Raw genomic sequence first — 21,478 nt, 5'->3', positions numbered from 1 at the left:
CTGATTCCCCGCCTCTGTTTCCCCGACTCTGATTCCCTGCCTCTGATTCCCAACCTCTGATTCCACACCTCTGATTCCCCATATCTGATTCCCCGCCTCTATTTCCCCATATCTGATTCGCCGCCTCTGATTCCCCAACTCTGATTCCCCGCCTCTGATTCCCCAGCTCTGAATCCCCGCCTCTGATTCCCCGCGTCTGATTCCCTGCCTCTGATTCCCCGCCTTGATTCCCCATGTCTGATTCACAACCTCTGATTCCCCACCTCTGATTCCCTATATTTGATTCCCCGCCTCTGTTTCCCCGCCTCTGATACGCAACCCTAATTCCCCACCTCTGATTCCCCATATCTGATTCCCCGCCTCTGTTATTCTGCCTCTGATTCCCGGCCTCTGTTTCCCCATATCTGATTCCCCTCCTCTGATTCCCCAACTCTGATTCCCCGCCTCTGATTCCCCAGCTCTGATTCCCCGCCTTTTATTCCCGGCCTCTGATTCCCTGCCACTGATTCCCCGCCCCTGATTCCCCACCTCTGATTCCCCATATCTGATTCCCCGCCTCTGATTCCCGGCGTCCGATTCCCTGCCTCTCATTCCCCGCCTCTGATTCCCCATCTCTGTTTCACCACCTCTGATTCCCCGCCTCTGATTCCCCAGCTCTGATTCCCCGCCTCTGATTCCCGGCGTCCGATTCCCTGCCTCTGATTCCCCGCCTCTGATTCCCCATCTCTGATTCACCACCTCTGATTCCCCACCTCTGATTCCCCATATCTAATTCCCCGCCTCTGTTTTCCCGCCTCTGATTCCCCGCCTGTTTCCCCATATCTGATACCCCGCCTCTGAATCCCCAACTCTGATTCCCTGCCTCAGATTCCCCAGCTCTGATTCCCCGCCTTTGATTCCCCCCGTCTGATTCCCAGCCTCTGAATCCCCGTGTCTGATTTCCTGCCTCTGTTTCTCCGCCTCTGATTCCCCATCTCTGATTCACCGCCTCTGATTCCCCACCTCTGATTCCCCATCTCTGATTCCGCACATCCAATTCCCTGCCTCTGATTCCCCAACTCTGATTCCCCACCTCTGATTCCCCAGCTCTGATTCCCCGCCTCAGATTCCCCGCGTCTGATTCCCTGCCTCTGATTCCCCGCCTCTGATTCCCTGCCTCTGATTCCCCATATCTGATTCCCCGCCTCTGATTCCCCAACTCTGATTCCCCGCTTCTGATTCCCCAGCTCTGAATCCCCGACTCTGATTCCCCGAGTCTGATTCCCTGCCTCTGATTCCCCGCCTCTAATTCCCCATTTGTGATTCACAACCTCTGATGCCCCACCTCTGATTCCCCATATCTGATTCCCCGCCTCTGTTTCCCCGCCTCTGATTCCCCGCCTCTGATTCCCCATATCTGATTCCCCGCCTCTGATTGCCCACCTCTGATTCCCCGCGTCTGATTCACTGCCTCTGATTCCCCGCCTCTGATTCCCCATATCTGATTCACCACCACTCATTCCCGGCCTCTGATTCCCCATCTCTGATTCCGCACATCCGATTCCCTGCCTATGATTCCCCACCTCTGATTCCCGCCTCTGATTCCCCATATCTGATTCCCTGCCTCTGTTTCCCCGCCTCTGATTCCCCACCTCTGTTTCCCCATATCTGATTCCCCGCCTCTGATTCCCCAACTCTAATACCCTGCCTCTGATTCCCCAGCTCTGATTCCCCGCCTCTGATTCCCCGCATCAGATTCCCTGCCTCTGATTCCCCGCCTCTGATTCCAGGCCTCTGATTCCCAGCATCTGATTCCGGCCTCTGATTCCCGGCCTCTGATTCCCTGCTTCTGATTCTGATTCCCTGCCTCTGATTCCCCATCTCTGATTCCGCACATCTGATTCCCTGCCTCTGATTCCCCACCTCTGATTCCCCATATCTGATTCCCCAACTCTGATTCCCCTGCTCTAATTCGCCAGCTATGATTCCCCGCCTCTGATTCCCCGCCTCTGATTCCCTGCGTCTGATTCCCTGCCTCTGATTCCCAGCCTCTGATTCCCCTTTTCTGATTCACCACCTCTGAATCCCCACCTCTGATTCCCCATCTCTGATTCCGCACATCCGATTCCCTGCCTCTGATTCCCCGCCTCTGATTCCCCGCCTCTGTTTCCCTATATCTAATTCCACACCTCTGATGCCCCAACTCTGATTCCCCGCCTCTGATTCCCCGCCTCTGTTTCCCTATATCTAATTCCACACCTCTGATGCCCCAACTCTGATTCCCCGCCTCTGATTCCCCAGCTCTGATTCCCCGCCTCTGATTCCCCGCATCCGATTCCCCATATCTGATTCCCCGCCTCTGTTTCCCCGCCTCTGATTCCCCGCCTCTGTTTCCCCATATCTGATTCCCCGCCTCTGATTCCCAACTATGATTCCCCGCCTCTGATTCCCCAGCTCTGATTCCCTGCGTCTGATTCCCTGCGTTCTATTCCCTGCCTCTGATTCCCCGCCTGTGATTCCCCATCACTGATTCACCACCTCTGATTCCCCACCTCTGATTCCCCATATCTAATTCCCCGCCTCTGTTTCCCCGCCTCTGATTCCCCGCCTCTGTTTCCCCATATCTGATTCCCCGTCTCTGAATCCCCAACTCTGATTCCCCGCCTCTGATTCCCCAGCTCTGAATCCCCGCCTCTGATTCCCCGCGTCTGATTCCCTGCCTCTGATTCCCCGCCTTGATTCCCCATCTCTGATTCACAACCTCTGATTCCCCACCTCTGATTCCCTATATTTGATTCCCCGCCTCTGTTTCCCCGCCTCTGATTCCCCGCCTCTGATTCCCCATATCTGATTCCCCGCCTCTGATTGCCCACCTCTGATTCCCAGCCTTTGATTCGCCAGCTCTGATTCCCCGCCTCTGATTCCCCGCATCTGATTCCCTGCCTCTGATTCCCTGCCTCTGATTCCCCATCTCTGATTCACCGCCTTTGATTCGCCACCTCTGATTCCCCATATCTGATTCCCCAACTCTGTTTCCCCGCCTCTGATTCCCCGCCTCTGATTCTCCATATCTCATTCCCCGCCTCTGAATCCCCATCTCTGATTCCCGGACTCTGATTCCCCTCCTCTGATTCCCGGCCTCTTATTCCCAGCATCTGATTCCCGGCCTCTGATTCCCGGCCTCTGATTCCCCGCTTCTGATTCCCTGCCTCTGATTCCCCATCTCTGATTCCGCACATCTGATTCCCTGCCTCTGATTCCCCACCTCTGATTCCCCATATCTGATTCCCCGCCTCTGTTTCCCCGCCTCTGATTCCCCGCCTCTGTTTCCCTATATCTAATTCCCCACCTCTGATGCCCCAACTCTGATTCCCCGCCTCTGATTCCCCAGCTCTGATTCCCCGCCTCTGATTCCCCAGCTCTGATTCCCCGCCTCTGATTCCCTGCCTCTGTTTCCCCATATCTGATTCCCGCCTCTGATTCCCAACTATGATTCTCCGCCTCTGATTCCCCAGCTCTGATTCCCTGCCTCTGATTCCCCGCGTTCTATTCCCTGCCTCTGATTCCCCGCCTGTGATTCCACATCACTGATTCACCACCTCTGATTCCCTACCTCTGATTCCCCATATCTAATTCCCCGCCTCTGTTTGCCCGCCTCTGATTCCCCGCCTCTGTTTCCCCATATCTGATTCCCCGCCTCTGAATCCCCAACTCTGATTCCCTACCTCAGATTCCCCAGCTCTGATTCCCCGCCTTTGATTCCCCCCGTCTGATTCCCAGCCTCTGAATCCCCGTGTCTGATTTCCTGCCTCTGATTCCCCGCCTCTGATTCCCCATCTCTGATTCACCGCCTCTGATTCCCCACCTCTGATTCCCCATCTCTGATTCCGCACATCCAATTCCCTGCCTCTGATACCCCAACTCTGATTCCCCACCTCTGATTCCCCAGCTCTGATTCCCCGCCTCAGATTCCCCGCGTCTGATTCCCTGCCTCTTATTCCCCGCCTCTGATTCCCTGCCTCTGATTCCCCATATCTGATTCCCCGCCTCTGATTCCCCAACTCTGATTCCCCGCTTCTGATTCCCCAGCTCTGAATCCCCGCCTCTGATTCCCCGCGTCTGATTCCCTGCCTCTGATTCCCCGCCTCTGATTCCCCATCTGTGATTCACAACCTCTGATGCCCCACCTCTGATTCCCCATATCTGATTCCCCGCCTCTCTTTCCCCGCCTCTGATTCCCCGCCTCTGATTCCCCATATCTGATTCCCCGCCTCTGATTGCCCACCTCTGATACCCCGCGTCTGATACCCTGCCTCTGATTCCCCGCCTCTGATTCCCCATCTCTGATTCACCACCTCAGATTCCCGGCCTCTGATTCCCCATCTCTGATTCCGCACATCCGATTCCCTGCCTATGTTTCCCCACCTCTGATTCCCCGCCTCTGATTCCCCATATCTGATTCCCTGCCTCTGTTTCCCCGCCTCTGATTCCCTACCTCTGTTTCCCCATATCTGATTCCCCGCCTCTGATTCCCCAACTCTAATACCCCACCTCTGATTCCCCAGCTCTGATTCCCCGCCTCTGATTCCCCGCATCTGATTCCCTGCCTCTGATTCCCCGCCTCTGATTCCAGGCCTCTGATTCCCATCATCTGATTCCGGCCTCTGATTCCCGGCCTCTGATTCCCTGCTTCTGATTCTGATTCCCTGCCTCTGATTCCCTATCTCTGATTCCGCACATCTGATTCCCTGCCTCTGATTCCCCACCTCTGATTCCCCATATCTGATTCCCCACCTCTGTTTCCCCGCCTCTGATTCCCCGCCTCTGTTTCCCAATATCTAAGTCCCCACCTCTGATTCCCCAAATCTGATTCCCCACCTCTGATTCCCCAGCTCTGATTCCCCTCCTCTGATGCCCCGCATCTGATTCCCTGCATCTGATTCCAAACCTCTGATTCCCTGCCTCTGATTCCCAACCTCTGATTCCCCACCTCTGATTCCCCATATCTGATTCCCCGCCTCTGTTTCCCCGCCTCGGATTCCCCGCCTCTGTTTCCCCATATCTGATTCCCGGCCTCTGATTCCCCGCCTCTGATTCCCCGTCTCTGATTCCCTGCCTCTGATTCCCCATCTCCGATTCCGCACATCTGATTCCCTTCCTCTGATTCCCTGCCTCTGATTCCCCGCCTCTGATTCCCAGCTCTGATTCCCAACCTCTGATTCCCCACCTCTGATTCCCCATATCTGATTCCCCGCCTCTGTTTCCCCGCCTGATTCCCCGCCTCTGATTCCCAACTCTGATTCCCCGCCTCTGATTCCCCAGCTCTGATTCCCCGTGTTTGATTCCCTGCCTCTGATTCCCTGCCCTGATTCCCCATCTCTGTTTCACCGCCTTTGATTCGCCACCTCTGAATCCACATATCTGATTCCCCGCCTCTGTTTCCCCGACTCTGATTCCCTTCCTCTGATTCCCAACCTCTGATTCCACACCTCTGATTCCCCATATCTGATTCCCCGCCTCTATTTCCCCATATCTGAATCCCTGCCTCTGATTCCCCAACTCTGATTCCCCGCCTCTGATTCCCCAGCTCTGATTCCCCGACTCTGATTCCCGGCGTCCGATTCCCTGCCTCTGATTCCCCGCCTCTGATTCCCCATCTCTGATTCCCCGCCTCTGATTCCACGTGTCTGATTCCCTGCCTCTGATTCCCCGCCTCTGATTCCCCGCCTCTGATTCCCTGCAACTGATTCCCTGCCCCTGATTCCCCACCTCTGATTCCCCATATCTGATTCCCCGCCTCTGTTTCCCCGCCTCTGATTCCCCGCCTCTGATTCCCCATATCTGATTCCCTGCCTCTGATTCCCCAACTCTGATTCCCCGCCTCTGATTCCCCAGCTCTGAATCCCCGCCTCTGATTCCCCGTGTCTGATTCCCTGCCTCTGATTCCCCGCCTTGATTCCCCATCTCTGATTCACAACCTCTGATTCCCCACCTCTGATTCCCTATATTTGATTCCCCGCCTCTGTTTCCCCGCCTCTGATTCCCCGCCTCTGATTCCCCATATCTGATTCCCCGCCTCTGACTGCCCACCTCTGATTCCCCGCCTCTGATTCGCCAGCTCTGATTCCCCGCCTCTGATTCCCCGCATCTGATTCCCTGCCTCTGATTCCCCGCCTCTGATTCCCCATCTCTGATACACAGCCTTTGATTCGCCACCTCTGATTCCCCATATCTGATTCCCCACCTCTGTTTCCCGGCCTCTGATTCCCCGCCTCTGATTCTCCATATCTCATTCCCCGCCTCTGAATCCCCATCTCTGATTCCCGGACTCTGATTCCCCACCTCTGATTCCCGGCCTCTTATTCCCAGCATCTGATTCCCGGCCTCTGATTCCCGGCCTCTGATTCCCCGCTTCTGATTCTGATTCCCTGCCTCTGATTCCCCATCTCTGATTCCGCACATCTGATTCCCTGCCTCTGATTCCCCACCTCTGATTCCCCATATCTGATTCCCCGCCTCTGTTTCCCTGCCTCTGATTCCCCGCCTCTGTTTCCCTATATCTAATTCCACACCTCTGATGCCCCAACTCTGATTCCCCGCCTCTGATTCCCCAGCTCTGATTCCCTGCCTCTGATTCCCCGCATCCGATTCCCCATATCTGATTCCCCGCCTCTGTTTCCCCGCCTCTGATTCCCCGCCTCTGTTTCCCCATATCTGATTCCCCGCCTCTGATTCCCAACTATGATTCCCCGCCTCTGATTCCCCAGCTCTGATTCCCTGCGTCTGATTCCCTGCGTTCTATTCCCTGCCTCTGATTCCCCGCCTGTGATTCCCCATCACTGATTCACCACCTCTGATTCCCCACCTCTGATTACCCATATCTAATTCCCCGCCTCTGTTTGCCCGCCTCTGATTCCCCGCCTCTGTTTCCCCATATCTGATTCCCCGTCTCTGAATCCCCAACTCTGATTCCCTGCCTCTGATTCCCCAGCTCTGATTCCCCGCCTTTGATTCCCCCCGTCTGATTCCCAGCCTCTGAATCCCCGTGTCTGTTTTCCTGCCTCTGATTCCCCGCCTCTGATTCCCCATCTCTGATTCCTCTGATTCCCCACATCTGATTCCCCATCTCTGATTCCGCACATCCGATTCCCTGCCTCTGATTCCCCAACTCTGATTCCCCACCTCTGACTCCCCAGCTCTGATTCCCCGCCTCAGATTCCCCGCGTCTGATTCCCTGCCTCTGATTCCCCGCCTCTGATTCCCCATCTCTGATTCCCCACCTCTGATTCCCCGTGTCTGATTCCCTGCCTCTGATTCCCCGCCTCTGAATCCCAGCCTCTGATTCCCCATATCTGATTCCCCGCCTCTGATTCCCTGCCTCTGATTCCCCAGCTCTGATTCCCCGCCTTTGATTCCCCCCGTCTGATTCCCAGCCTCTGATTCCCCGTGTCTGATTTCCTGCCTCTGATTCCCCACCTCTGATTCCCCATATCTGATTCCCTGCCTCTGTTTCCCCGCCTCTGATTCCCCACCTCTGTTTCCCCATATCTGATTCCCCGCCTCTGATTCCCCAACTCGAATACCCCACCTCTGATTCCCCAGCTCTGATTCCCCGCCTCTGATTCCCCGCATCTGATTCCCTGCCTCTGATTCCCCGCCTCTGATTCCAGGCCTCTGATTCCCAGCATCTGATTCCGGCCTCTGATTCCCGGCCTCTGATTCCCTGCTTCTGATTCTGATTCCCTGCCTCTGATTCCCCATCTCTGTTTCCGCACATCTGATTCCTTGCCTCTGATTCCCCACCTCTGATTCCCCATATCTGATTCCCCGCCTGGGTTTCCCCGCCTCTGATTCCCCGCCTCTGTTTCCCAATATCTAAGTCCCCGCCTCTGATTCCCCAAATCTGATTCCCCACCTCTGATTCCCCAGCTCTGATTCCCCGCCTCTGATTCCCCGCATCTGATTCCCTGCATCTGATTCCAAGCCTCTGATTCCCTGCCTCTGATTCCCAACCTCTGATTCCCCACCTCTGATTCCCCATATCTGATTCCCCACCTCTGTTTCCCCGCCTCGGATTCCCAGCCTCTGTTTTCCCATATCTGATTCCCGGCCTCTGATTCCCGGCCTCTGATTCCCCGCCTCTGATTCCCTGCCTCTGATTCCCCATCTCCGATTCCGCACATCTGATTCCCTTCCTCTGATTCCCCGCCTCTGATTCCCCGCCTCTGATTCCCTGCCTCTGATTCCCAACCTCGGATTCCCCACCTCTGATTCCCCATATCTGATTCCCCGCCTCTGTTTCCCTGCCTCTGATTCCCCGCCTCTGATTCCCAACTCTGATTCCCCGCCTCTGATTCCCCAGCTCTGATTCCCCGTGTTTGATTCCCTGCCTCTGATTCCCTGCCCTGATTCCCCATCTCTGTTTCACCGCCTTTGATTCGCCACCTCTGATTCCCCATATCTGATTCCCCGCCTCTGTTTCCCCGACTCTGATTCCCTGCCTCTGATTCCCAACCTCTGATTCCACACCTCTGATTCCCCATATCTGATTCCCCGCCTCTATTTCCCCATATCTGATTCGCCGCCTCTGATTCCCCAACTCTGATTCCCCGCCTCTGATTCCCCAGCTCTGAATCCCCGCCTCTGATTCCCCGCGTCTGATTCCCTGCCTCTGATTCCCCGCCTTGATTCCCCATGTCTGATTCACAACCTCTGATTCCCCACCTCTGATTCCCTATATTTGATTCCCCGCCTCTGTTTCCCCGCCTCTGATACGCAACCCTAATTCCCCACCTCTGATTCCCCATATCTGATTCCCCGCCTCTGTTATTCTGCCTCTGATTCCCGGCCTCTGTTTCCCCATATCTGATTCCCCTCCTCTGATTCCCCAACTCTGATTCCCCGCCTCTGATTCCCCAGCTCTGATTCCCCGCCTTTTATTCCCGGCCTCTGATTCCCTGCCACTGATTCCCCGCCCCTGATTCCCCACCTCTGATTCCCCATATCTGATTCCCCGCCTCTGATTCCCGGCGTCCGATTCCCTGCCTCTCATTCCCCGCCTCTGATTCCCCATCTCTGTTTCACCACCTCTGATTCCCCGCCTCTGATTCCCCAGCTCTGATTCCCCGCCTCTGATTCCCGGCGTCCGATTCCCTGCCTCTGATTCCCCGCCTCTGATTCCCCATCTCTGATTCACCATCTCTGATTCCCCACCTCTGATTCCCCATATCTAATTCCCCGCCTCTGTTTTCCCGCCTCTGATTCCCCGCCTGTTTCCCCATATCTGATACCCCGCCTCTGAATCCCCAACTCTGATTCCCTGCCTCAGATTCCCCAGCTCTGATTCCCCGCCTTTGATTCCCCCCGTCTGATTCCCAGCCTCTGAATCCCCGTGTCTGATTTCCTGCCTCTGTTTCTCCGCCTCTGATTCCCCATCTCTGATTCACCGCCTCTGATTCCCCACCTCTGATTCCCCATCTCTGATTCCGCACATCCAATTCCCTGCCTCTGATTCCCCAACTCTGATTCCCCACCTCTGATTCCCCAGCTCTGATTCCCCGCCTCAGATTCCCCGCGTCTGATTCCCTGCCTCTGATTCCCCGCCTCTGATTCCCTGCCTCTGATTCCCCATATCTGATTCCCCGCCTCTGATTCCCCAACTCTGATTCCCCGCTTCTGATTCCCCAGCTCTGAATCCCCGACTCTGATTCCCCGAGTCTGATTCCCTGCCTCTGATTCCCCGCCTCTAATTCCCCATTTGTGATTCACAACCTCTGATGCCCCACCTCTGATTCCCCATATCTGATTCCCCGCCTCTGTTTCCCCGCCTCTGATTCCCCGCCTCTGATTCCCCATATCTGATTCCCCGCCTCTGATTGCCCACCTCTGATTCCCCGCGTCTGATTCACTGCCTCTGATTCCCCGCCTCTGATTCCCCATATCTGATTCACCACCACTCATTCCCGGCCTCTGATTCCCCATCTCTGATTCCGCACATCCGATTCCCTGCCTATGATTCCCCACCTCTGATTCCCGCCTCTGATTCCCCATATCTGATTCCCTGCCTCTGTTTCCCCGCCTCTGATTCCCCACCTCTGTTTCCCCATATCTGATTCCCCGCCTCTGATTCCCCAACTCTAATACCCTGCCTCTGATTCCCCAGCTCTGATTCCCCGCCTCTGATTCCCCGCATCAGATTCCCTGCCTCTGATTCCCCGCCTCTGATTCCAGGCCTCTGATTCCCAGCATCTGATTCCGGCCTCTGATTCCCGGCCTCTGATTCCCTGCTTCTGATTCTGATTCCCTGCCTCTGATTCCCCATCTCTGATTCCGCACATCTGATTCCCTGCCTCTGATTCCCCACCTCTGATTCCCCATATCTGATTCCCCAACTCTGATTCCCCTGCTCTAATTCGCCAGCTATGATTCCCCGCCTCTGATTCCCCGCCTCTGATTCCCTGCGTCTGATTCCCTGCCTCTGATTCCCAGCCTCTGATTCCCCTTTTCTGATTCACCACCTCTGAATCCCCACCTCTGATTCCCCATCTCTGATTCCGCACATCCGATTCCCTGCCTCTGATTCCCCGCCTCTGATTCCCCGCCTCTGTTTCCCTATATCTAATTCCACACCTCTGATGCCCCAACTCTGATTCCCCGCCTCTGATTCCCCAGCTCTGATTCCCCGCCTCTGATTCCCCGCATCCGATTCCCCATATCTGATTCCCCGCCTCTGTTTCCCCGCCTCTGATTCCCCGCCTCTGTTTCCCCATATCTGATTCCCCGCCTCTGATTCCCAACTATGATTCCCCGCCTCTGATTCCCCAGCTCTGATTCCCTGCGTCTGATTCCCTGCGTTCTATTCCCTGCCTCTGATTCCCCGCCTGTGATTCCCCATCACTGATTCACCACCTCTGATTCCCCACCTCTGATTCCCCATATCTAATTCCCCGCCTCTGTTTGCCCGCCTCTGATTCCCCGCCTCTGTTTCCCCATATCTGATTCCCCGTCTCTGAATCCCCAACTCTGATTCCCTGCCTCTGATTCCCCAGCTCTGATTCCCCGCCTTTGATTCCCCCCGTCTGATTCCCAGCCTCTGAATCCCCGTGTCTGATTTCCTGCCTCTGATTCCCCGCCTCTGATTCCCCATCTCTGATTCCTCTGATTCCCCACATCTGATTCCCCATCTCTGATTCCGCACATCCGATTCCCTGCCTCTGATTCCCCAACTCTGATTCCCCACCTCTGACTCCCCAGCTCTGATTCCCCGCCTCAGATTCCCCGCGTCTGATTCCCTGCCTCTGATTCCCCGCCTCTGATTCCCCATCTCTGATTCCCCACCTCTGATTCCCCGTGTCTGATTCCCTGCCTCTGATTCCCCGCCTCTGAATCCCAGCCTCTGATTCCCCATATCTGATTCCCCGCCTCTGATTCCCTGCCTCTGATTCCCCAGCTCTGATTCCCCGCCTTTGATTCCCCCCGTCTGATTCCCAGCCTCTGATTCCCCGTGTCTGATTTCCTGCCTCTGATTCCCCGCCCCTGATTCCCCATCTCTGATTCACCGCCTCTGATTCCCCATCTCTGATTCCCCACCTCTGATTCCCCATATCTGATTCCCTGCCTCTGTTTCCCCGCCTCTGATTCCCCACCTCTGTTTCCCCATATCTGATTCCCCGCCTCTGATTCCCCAACTCGAATACCCCACCTCTGATTCCCCAGCTCTGATTCCCCGCCTCTGATTCCCCGCATCTGATTCCCTGCCTCTGATTCCCCGCCTCTGATTCCAGGCCTCTGATTCCCAGCATCTGATTCCGGCCTCTGATTCCCGGCCTCTGATTCCCTGCTTCTGATTCTGATTCCCTGCCTCTGATTCCCCATCTCTGTTTCCGCACATCTGATTCCTTGCCTCTGATTCCCCACCTCTGATTCCCCATATCTGATTCCCCGCCTGGGTTTCCCCGCCTCTGATTCCCCGCCTCTGTTTCCCAATATCTAAGTCCCCGCCTCTGATTCCCCAAATCTGATTCCCCACCTCTGATTCCCCAGCTCTGATTCCCCGCCTCTGATTCCCCGCATCTGATTCCCTGCATCTGATTCCAAGCCTCTGATTCCCTGCCTCTGATTCCCAACCTCTGATTCCCCACCTCTGATTCCCCATATCTGATTCCCCACCTCTGTTTCCCCGCCTCGGATTCCCAGCCTCTGTTTTCCCATATCTGATTCCCGGCCTCTGATTCCCGGCCTCTGATTCCCCGCCTCTGATTCCCTGCCTCTGATTCCCCATCTCCGATTCCGCACATCTGATTCCCTTCCTCTGATTCCCCGCCTCTGATTCCCCGCCTCTGATTCCCTGCCTCTGATTCCCAACCTCGGATTCCCCACCTCTGATTCCCCATATCTGATTCCCCGCCTCTGTTTCCCTGCCTCTGATTCCCCGCCTCTGATTCCCAACTCTGATTCCCCGCCTCTGATTCCCCAGCTCTGATTCCCCGTGTTTGATTCCCTGCCTCTGATTCCCTGCCCTGATTCCCCATCTCTGTTTCACCGCCTTTGATTCGCCACCTCTGATTTCCCATATCTGATTCCCCGCCTCTGTTTCCCCGACTCTGATTCCCTACCTCTGATTCCCAACCTCTGATTCCACACCTCTGATTCCCCATATCTGATTCCCCGCCTCTATTTCCCGATATCTGATTCGCCGCCTCTGATTCCCCAACTCTGATTCCCCGCCTCTGATTCCCCAGCTCTGATTCCCCGACTCTGATTCCCGGAGTCCGATTCCCTGCCTCTGATTCCCCGCCTCTGATTCCCCATCTCTGATTCCCCGCCTCCGATTCCCCGTGTCTGATTCCCTGCCTCTGATTCCCCGCCTCTGATTCCCCGCCTCTGATTCCCTGCCACTGATTCCCTGCCCCTGATTCCCCAATTCTTATTCCCCATATCTGATTCCCCGCCTCTGTTTCCGGGCCTCTGATTCCCCGCCTCTGATTCCCCATATCTGATTCCCTGCCTCTGATTCCCCAACTCTGATTCACCGCCTCTGATTCCCCAGCTCTGAATCCCCGCCTCTGATTCCCCGCGTCTGATTCCCTGCCTCTGATTCCCCGCCTTGATTCCCCATCTCTGATTCACAACCTCTGATTCCCCACCTCTGATTCCCTATATTTGATTCCCCGCCTCTGTTTCCCCGCCTCTGATACACAACCTCTAATTCCCCACCTCTGATTCCCCATATCTGATTCCCCGCCTCTGTTATTCTGCCTCTGATTCCCGGCCTCTGTTTCCCCATATCTGATTCCCCTCCTCTGATTCCCCAACTCTGATTCCCCGCCTCTGATTCCCCAGCTCTGATTCCCCGCCTTTTATTCCCGGCCTCTGATTCCCTGCCACTGATTCCCCGCCCCTGATTCCCCACCTCTGATTCCCCATATCTGATTCCCCGCCTCTGTTTCCCCAGCTCTGATTCCCCGCCTCTGATTCCCGGCGTCCGATTCCCTGCCTCTGATTCCCCGCCTCTGATTCCCCATCTCTGTTTCACCACCTCTGATTCCCCGCCTCTGATTCCCCAGCTCTGATTCCCCACCTCTGATTCCCGGCGTCCGATTCCCTGCCTCTGATTCCCCGCCTCTGATTCCCCATCTCTGATTCACCACCTCTGATTCCCCACCTCTGATTCCACATATCTAATTCCCCGCCTCTGTTTTCCCGCCTCTGATTCCCCGCCTGTTTCCCCATATCTGATTCCCCGCCTCTGAATCCCCAACTCTGATTCCCTGCCTCAGATTCCCCAGCTCTGATTCCCCGCCTTTGATTCCCCCCGTCTGATTCCCAGCCTCTGAATCCCCGTGTCTGATTTCCTGCCTCTGTTTCCCCGCCTCTGATTCCCCATCTCTGATTCACCGCCTCTGATTCCCCACCTCTGATTCCCCCTCTCTGATTCCGCACATCCAATTCCCTGCCTCTGATTCCCCAACTCTGATTCCCCACCTCTGATTCCCCAGCTCTGATTCCCCGCCTCAGATTCCCCGCGTCTGATTCCCTGCCTCTGATTCCCCGCCTCTGATTCCCTGCCTCTGATTCCCCATATCTGATTCCCCGCCTCTGATTCCCCAACTCTGATTCCCCGCTTCTGATTCCCCAGCTCTGAATCCCCGACTCTGATTCCCCGAGTCTGATTCCCTGCCTCTGATTCCCCGCCTCTAATTCCCCATCTGTGATTCACAACCTCTGATGCCCCACCTCTGATTCCCCATATCTGATTCCCCGCCTCTGTTTCCCCGCCTCTGATTCCCCGCCTCTGATTCCCCATATCTGATTCCCCGCCTCTGATTGCCCACCTCTGATTCCCCGCGTCTGATTCACTGCCTCTGATTCCCCGCCTCTGATTCCCCATATCTGATTCACCACCACTCATTCCCGGCCTCTGATTCCCCATCTCTGATTCCGCACATCCGATTCCCTGCCTATGATTCCCCACCTCTGATTCCCGCCTCTGATTCCCCATATCTGATTCCCTGCCTCTGTTTCCCCGCCTCTGATTCCCCACCTCTGTTTCCCCATATCTGATTCCCCGCCTCTGATTCCCCAACTCTAATACCCTGCCTCTGATTCCCCAGCTCTGATTCCCCGCCTCTGATTCCCCGCATCAGATTCCCTGCCTCTGATTCCCCGCCTCTGATTCCAGGCCTCTGATTCCCAGCATCTGATTCCGGCCTCTGATTCCCGGCCTCTGATTCCCTGCTTCTGATTCTGATTCCCTGCCTCTGATTCCCCATCTCTGATTCCGCACATCTGATTCCCTGCCTCTGATTCCCCACCTCTGATTCCCCATATCTGATTCCCCAACTCTGATTCCCCTGCTCTAATTCGCCAGCTATGATTCCCCGCCTCTGATTCCCCGCCTCTGATTCCCTGCGTCTGATTCCCTGCCTCTGATTCCCAGCCTCTGATTCCCCTTTTCTGATTCACCACCTCTGAATCCCCACCTCTGATTCCCCATCTCTGATTCCGCACATCCGATTCCCTGCCTCTGATTCCCCGCCTCTGATTCCCCGCCTCTGTTTCCCTATATCTAATTCCACACCTCTGATGCCCCAACTCTGATTCCCCGCCTCTGATTCCCCAGCTCTGATTCCCCGCCTCTGATTCCCCGCATCCGATTCCCCATATCTGATTCCCCGCCTCTGTTTCCCCGCCTCTGATTTCCCGCCTCTGTTTCCCCATATCTGATTCCCCGCCTCTGATTCCCAACTATGATTCCCCGCCTCTGATTCCCCAGCTCTGATTCCCTGCGTCTGATTCCCTGCGTTCTATTCCCTGCCTCTGATTCCCCGCCTGTGATTCCCCATCACTGATTCACCACCTCTGATTCCCCACCTCTGATTCCCCATATCTAATTCCCCGCCTCTGTTTGCCCGCCTCTGATTCCCCGCCTCTGTTTCCCCATATCTGATTCCCCGTCTCTGAATCCCCAACTCTGATTCCCTGCCTCTGATTCCCCAGCTCTGATTCCCCGCCTTTGATTCCCCCCGTCTGATTCCCAGCCTCTGAATCCCCGTGTCTGATTTCCTGCCTCTGATTCCCCGCCTCTGATTCCCCATCTCTGATTCCTCTGATTCCCCACATCTGATTCCCCATCTCTGATTCCGCACATCCGATTCCCTGCCTCTGATTCCCCAACTCTGATTCCCCACCTCTGACTCCCCAGCTCTGATTCCCCGCCTCAGATTCCCCGCGTCTGATTCCCTGCCTCTGATTCCCCGTCTCTGATTCCCCATCTCTGATTCCCCACCTCTGATTCCCCGTGTCTGATTCCCTGCCTCTGATTCCCCGCCTCTGAATCCCAGCCTCTGATTCCCCATATCTGATTCCCCGCCTCTGATTCCCTGCCTCTGATTCCCCAGCTCTGATTCCCCGCCTTTGATTCCCCCCGTCTGATTCCCAGCCTCTGATTCCCCGTGTCTGATTTCCTGCCTCTGATTCCCCGCCTCTGATTCCCCATCTCTGATTCACCGCCTCTGATTCCCCATCTCTGATTCCCCACCTCTGATTCCCCATATCTGATTCCCTGCCTCTGTTTCCCCGCCTCTGATTCCCCACCTCTGTTTCCCCATATCTGATTCCCCGCCTCTGATTCCCCAACTCGAATACCCCACCTCTGATTCCCCAGCTCTGATTCCCCGCCTCTGATTCCCCGCATCTGATTCCCTGCCTCTGATTCCCCGCCTCTGATTCCAGGCCTCTGATTCCCAGCATCTGATTCCGGCCTCTGATTCCCGGCCTCTGATTCCCTGCTTCTGATTCTGATTCCCTGCCTCTGATTCCCCATCTCTGTTTCCGCACATCTGATTCCTTGCCTCTGATTCCCCACCTCTGATTCCCCATATCTGATTCCCCGCCTGGGTTTCCCCGCCTCTGATTCCCCGCCTCTGTTTCCCAATATCTAAGTCCCCGCCTCTGATTCCCCAAATCTGATTCCCCACCTCTGATTCCCCAGCTCTGATTCCCCGCCTCTGATTCCCCGCATCTGATTCCCTGCATCTGATTCCAAGCCTCTGATTCCCTGCCTCTGATTCCCAACCTCTGATTCCCCACCTCTGATTCCCCATATCTGATTCCCCACCTCTGTTTCCCCGCCTCGGATTCCCAGCCTCTGTTTTCCCATATCTGATTCCCGGCCTCTGATTCCCGGCCTCTGATTCCCCGCCTCTGATTCCCTGCCTCTGATTCCCCATCTCCGATTCCGCACATCTGATTCCCTTCCTCTGATTCCCTGCCTCTGATTCCCCGCCTCTGATTCCCTGCCTCTGATTCCCAACCTCGGATTCCCCACCTCTGATTCCCCATATCTGATTCCCCGCCTCTGTTTCCCTGCCTCTGATTCCCCGCCTCTCATTCCCAACTCTGATTCCCCGCCTCTGATTCCCCAGCTCTGATTCCCCGTGTTTGATTCCCTGCCTCTGATTCCCTGCCCTGATTCCCCATCTCTGTTTCACCGCCTTTGATTCGCCACCTCTGATTTCCCATATCTGATTCCCCGCCTCTGTTTCCCCGACTCTGATTCCCTGCCTCTGATTCCCAACCTCTGATTCCACACCTCTGATTCCCCATATCTATTTCCCCGCCTCTATTTCCCGATATCTGATTCGCCGCCTCTGATTCCCCAACTCTGATTCCCCGCCTCTGATTCCCCAGCTCTGATTCCCCGACTCTGATTCCCGGAGTCCGATTCCCTGCCTCTGATTCCCCGCCTCTGATTCCCCATCTCTGATTCCCCGCCTCCGATTCCCCGTGTCTGATTCCCTGCCTCTGATTCCCCGCCTCTGATTCCACGCCTCTGTTTCCCTGCCACTGATTCCCTGCCCCTGATTCCCCAATTCTGATTCCCCATATCTGATTCCCCGCCTCTGTTTCCCCGCCTCTGATTCCCCGCCTCTGATTCCCCGCGTCTGATTCCCTGCCTCTGATTCCCCGCCTTGATTCCCCATCTCTGATTCACAACCTCTGATTCCCCACCTCTGATTCCCTATATTTGATTCCCCGCCTCTGTTTCCCCGCCTCTGATACACAACCTCTATTTCCCCACCTCTGATTCCCCATATCTGATTCCCCGCCTCTGTTATTCTGCCTCTGATTCCCGGCCTCTGTTTCCCCATATCTGATTCCCCTCCTCTGATTCCCCAACTCTGATTCCCCGCCTCTGATTCCCCAGCTCTGATTCCCCGCCTTTTATTCCCGGCCTCTGATTCCCTGCCACTGATTCCCCGCCCCTGATTCCCCACCTCTGATTCCCCATATCTGATTCCCCGCCTCTGTTTCCCCAGCTCTGATTCCCCGCCTCTGATTCCCGGCGTCCGATTCCCTGCCTCTGATTCCCCGCCTCTGATTCCCCATCTCTGTTTCACCACCTCTGATTCCCCGCCTCTGATTCCCCAGCTCTGATTCCCCACCTCTGATTCCCGGCGTCCGATTCCCTGCCTCTGATTCCCCGCCTCTGATTCCCCATCTCTGATTCACCACCTCTGATTCCCCACCTCTGATTCCACATATCTAATTCCCCGCCTCTGTTTTCCCGCCTCTGATTCCCCGCCTGTTTCCCCATATCTGATTCCCCGCCTCTGAATCCCCAACTCTGATTCCCTGCCTCAGATTCCCCAGCTCTGATTCCCCGCCTTTGATTCCCCCCGTCTGATTCCCAGCCTCTGAATCCCCGTGTCTGATTTCCTGCCTCTGATTCCCCGCCTCTGATTCCCCATCTCTGATTCACCGCCTCTGATTCCCCACCTCTGATTCCCCATCTCTGATTCCGCACATCCAATTCCCTGCCTCTGATTCCCCAACTCTGATTCCCCACCTCTGATTCCCCAGCTCTGATTCCCCGCCTCAGATTCCCCGCGTCTGATTCCCTGTCTCTGATTCCCCGCCTCTGATTCCCTGCCTCTGATTCCCCATATCTGATTCCCCGCCTCTGATTCCCCAACTCTTATTCCCCGCTTCTGATTCCCCAGCTCTGAATCCCCGACTCTGATTCCCCGAGTCTGATTCCCTGCCTCTGATTCCCCGCCTCTAATTCCCCATCTGTGATTCACAACCTCTGATGCCCCACCTCTGATTCCCCATATCTGATTCCCCGCCTCTGTTTCCCCGCCTCTGATTCCCCGCCTCTGATTCCCCATATCTGATTCCCCGCCTCTGATTGCCCACCTCTGATTCCCCGCGTCTGATTCACTGCCTCTGATTCCCGCCTCTGATTCCCCATATCTGATTCCCTGCCTCTGTTTCCCCGCCTCTGATTCCCCACCTCTGTTTCCCCATATCTGATTCCCCGCCTCTGATTCCCCAACTCTAATACCCTGCCTCTGATTCCCCAGCTCTGATTCCCCGCCTCTGATTCCCCGCATCAGATTCCCTGCCTCTGATTCCCCGCCTCTGATTCCAGGCCTCTGATTCCCAGCATCTGATTCCGGCCTCTGATTCCCGGCCTCTGATTCCCTGCTTCTGATTCTGATTCCCTGCCTCTGATTCCCCATCTCTGATTCCGCACATCTGATTCCCTGCCTCTGATTCCCCACCTCTGATTCCCCATATCTGATTCCCCAACTCTGATTCCCCTGCTCTAATTCGCCAGCTATGATTCCCCGCCTCTGATTCCCCGCCTCTGATTCCCTGCGTCTGATTCCCTGCCTCTGATTCCCAGCCTCTGATTCCCCTTTTCTGATTCACCACCTCTGAATCCCCACCTCTGATTCCCCATCTCTGATTCCGCACATCCGATTCCCTGCCTCTGATTCCCCGCCTCTGATTCCCCGCCTCTGTTTCCCTATATCTAATTCCACACCTCTGATGCCCCAACTCTGATTCCCCGCCTCTGATTCCCCAGCTCTGATTCCCCGCCTCTGATTCCCCGCATCCGATTCCCCATATCTGATTCCCCGCCTCTGTTTCCCCGCCTCTGATTTCCCGCCTCTGTTTCCCCATATCTGATTCCCCGCCTCTGATTCCCAACTATGATTCCCCGCCTCTGATTCCCCAGCTCTGATTCCCTGCGTCTGATTCCCTGCGTTCTATTCCCTGCCTCTGATTCCCCGCCTGTGATTCCCCATCACTGATTCACCACCTCTGATTCCCCACCTCTGATTCCCCATATCTAATTCCCCGCCTCTGTTTGCCCGCCTCTGATTCCCCGCCTCTGTTTCCCCATATCTGATTCCCCGTCTCTGAATCCCCAACTCTGATTCCCTGCCTCTGATTCCCCAGCTCTGATTCCCCGCCTTTGATTCCCCCCGTCTGATTCCCAGCCTCTGAATCCCCGTGTCTGATTTCCTGCCTCTGATTCCCCGCCTCTGATTCCCCATCTCTGATTCCTCTGATTCCCCACATCTGATTCCCCATCTCTGATTCCGCACATCCGATTCCCTGCCTCTGATTCCCCAACTCTGATTCCCCACCTCTGACTCCCCAGCTCTGATTCCCCGCCTCAGATTCCCCGCGTCTGATTCCCTGCCTCTGATTCCCCGTCTCTGATTCCCCATCTCTGATTCCCCACCTCTGATTCCCCGTGTCTGATTCCCTGCCTCTGATTCCCCGCCTCTGAATCCCAGCCTCTGATTCCCCATATCTGATTCCCCGCCTCTGATTCCCTGCCTCTGATTCCCCAGCTCTGATTCCCCGCATTTGATTCCCCCCGTCTGATTCCCAGCCTCTGATTCCCCGTGTCTGATTTCCTGCCTCTGATTCCCCGCCTCTGATTCCCCATCTCTGATTCACCGCCTCTGATTCCCCATCTCTGATTCCCCACCTCTGATTCCCCATATCTGATTCCCTGCCTCTGTTTCCCCGCCTCTGATTCCCCACCTCTGTTTCCCCATATGTGATTCCCCGCCTCTGATTCCCCGCATCTGATTCCCTGCCTCTGATTCCCCGCCTCTGATTCCAGGCCTCTGATTCCCAGCATCTGATTCCGGCCTCTGATTCCCGGCCTCTGATTCCCTGCTTCTGATTCTGATTCCCTGCCTCTGATTCCCCATCTCTGTTTCCGCACATCTGATTCCTTGCCTCTGATTCCCCACCTCTGATTCCCCATATCTGATTCCCCGCCTGGGTTTCCCCGCCTCTGATTCCCCGCCTCTGTTTCCCAATATCTAAGTCCCCGCCTCTGATTCCCCAAATCTGATTCCCCACCTCTGATTCCCCAGCTCTGATTCCCCGCCTCTGATTCCCCGCATCTGATTCCCTGCATCTGATTCCAAGCCTCTGATTCCCTGCCTCTGATTCCCAACCTCTGATTCCCCACCTCTGATTCCCCATATCTGATTCCCCACCTCTGTTTCCCCGCCTCGGATTCCCAGCCTCTGTTTTCCCATATCTGATTCCCGGCCTCTGATTCCCGGCCTCTGATTCCCCGCCTCTGATTCCCTGCCTCTGATTCCCCATCTCCGATTCCGCACATCTGATTCCCTTCCTCTGATTCCCTGCCTCTGATTCCCCGCCTCTGATTCCCTGCCTCTGATTCCCAACCTCGGATTCCCCACCTCTGATTCCCCATATCTGATTCCCCGCCTCTGTTTCCCTGCCTCTGATTCCCCGCCTCTGATTCCCAACTCTGATTCCCCGCCTCTGATTCCCCAGCTCTGATTCCCCGTGTTTGATTCCCTGCCTCTGATTCCCTGCCCTGATTCCCCATCTCTGTTTCACCGCCTTTGATTCGCCACCTCTGATTTCCCATATCTGATTCCCCGCCTCTGTTTCCCCGACTCTGATTCCCTGCCTCTGATTCCCAACCTCTGATTCCACACCTCTGATTCCCCATATCTATTTCCCCGCCTCTATTTCCCGATATCTGATTCGCCGCCTCTGATTCCCCAACTCTGATTCCCCGCCTCTGATTCCCCAGCTCTGATTCCCCGACTCTGATTCCCGGAGTCCGATTCCCTGCCTCTGATTCCCCGCCTCTGATTCCCCATCTCTGATTCCCCGCCTCCGAATCCCCGTGTCTGATTCCCTG

The sequence above is a fragment of the Narcine bancroftii genome, chromosome 8 (genome assembly GCF_036971445.1).
Source record: "Narcine bancroftii isolate sNarBan1 chromosome 8, sNarBan1.hap1, whole genome shotgun sequence".
NCBI lineage: Eukaryota > Metazoa > Chordata > Chondrichthyes > Torpediniformes > Narcinidae > Narcine > Narcine bancroftii.
Note: the sequence above shows the minus strand (reverse complement) of the source record.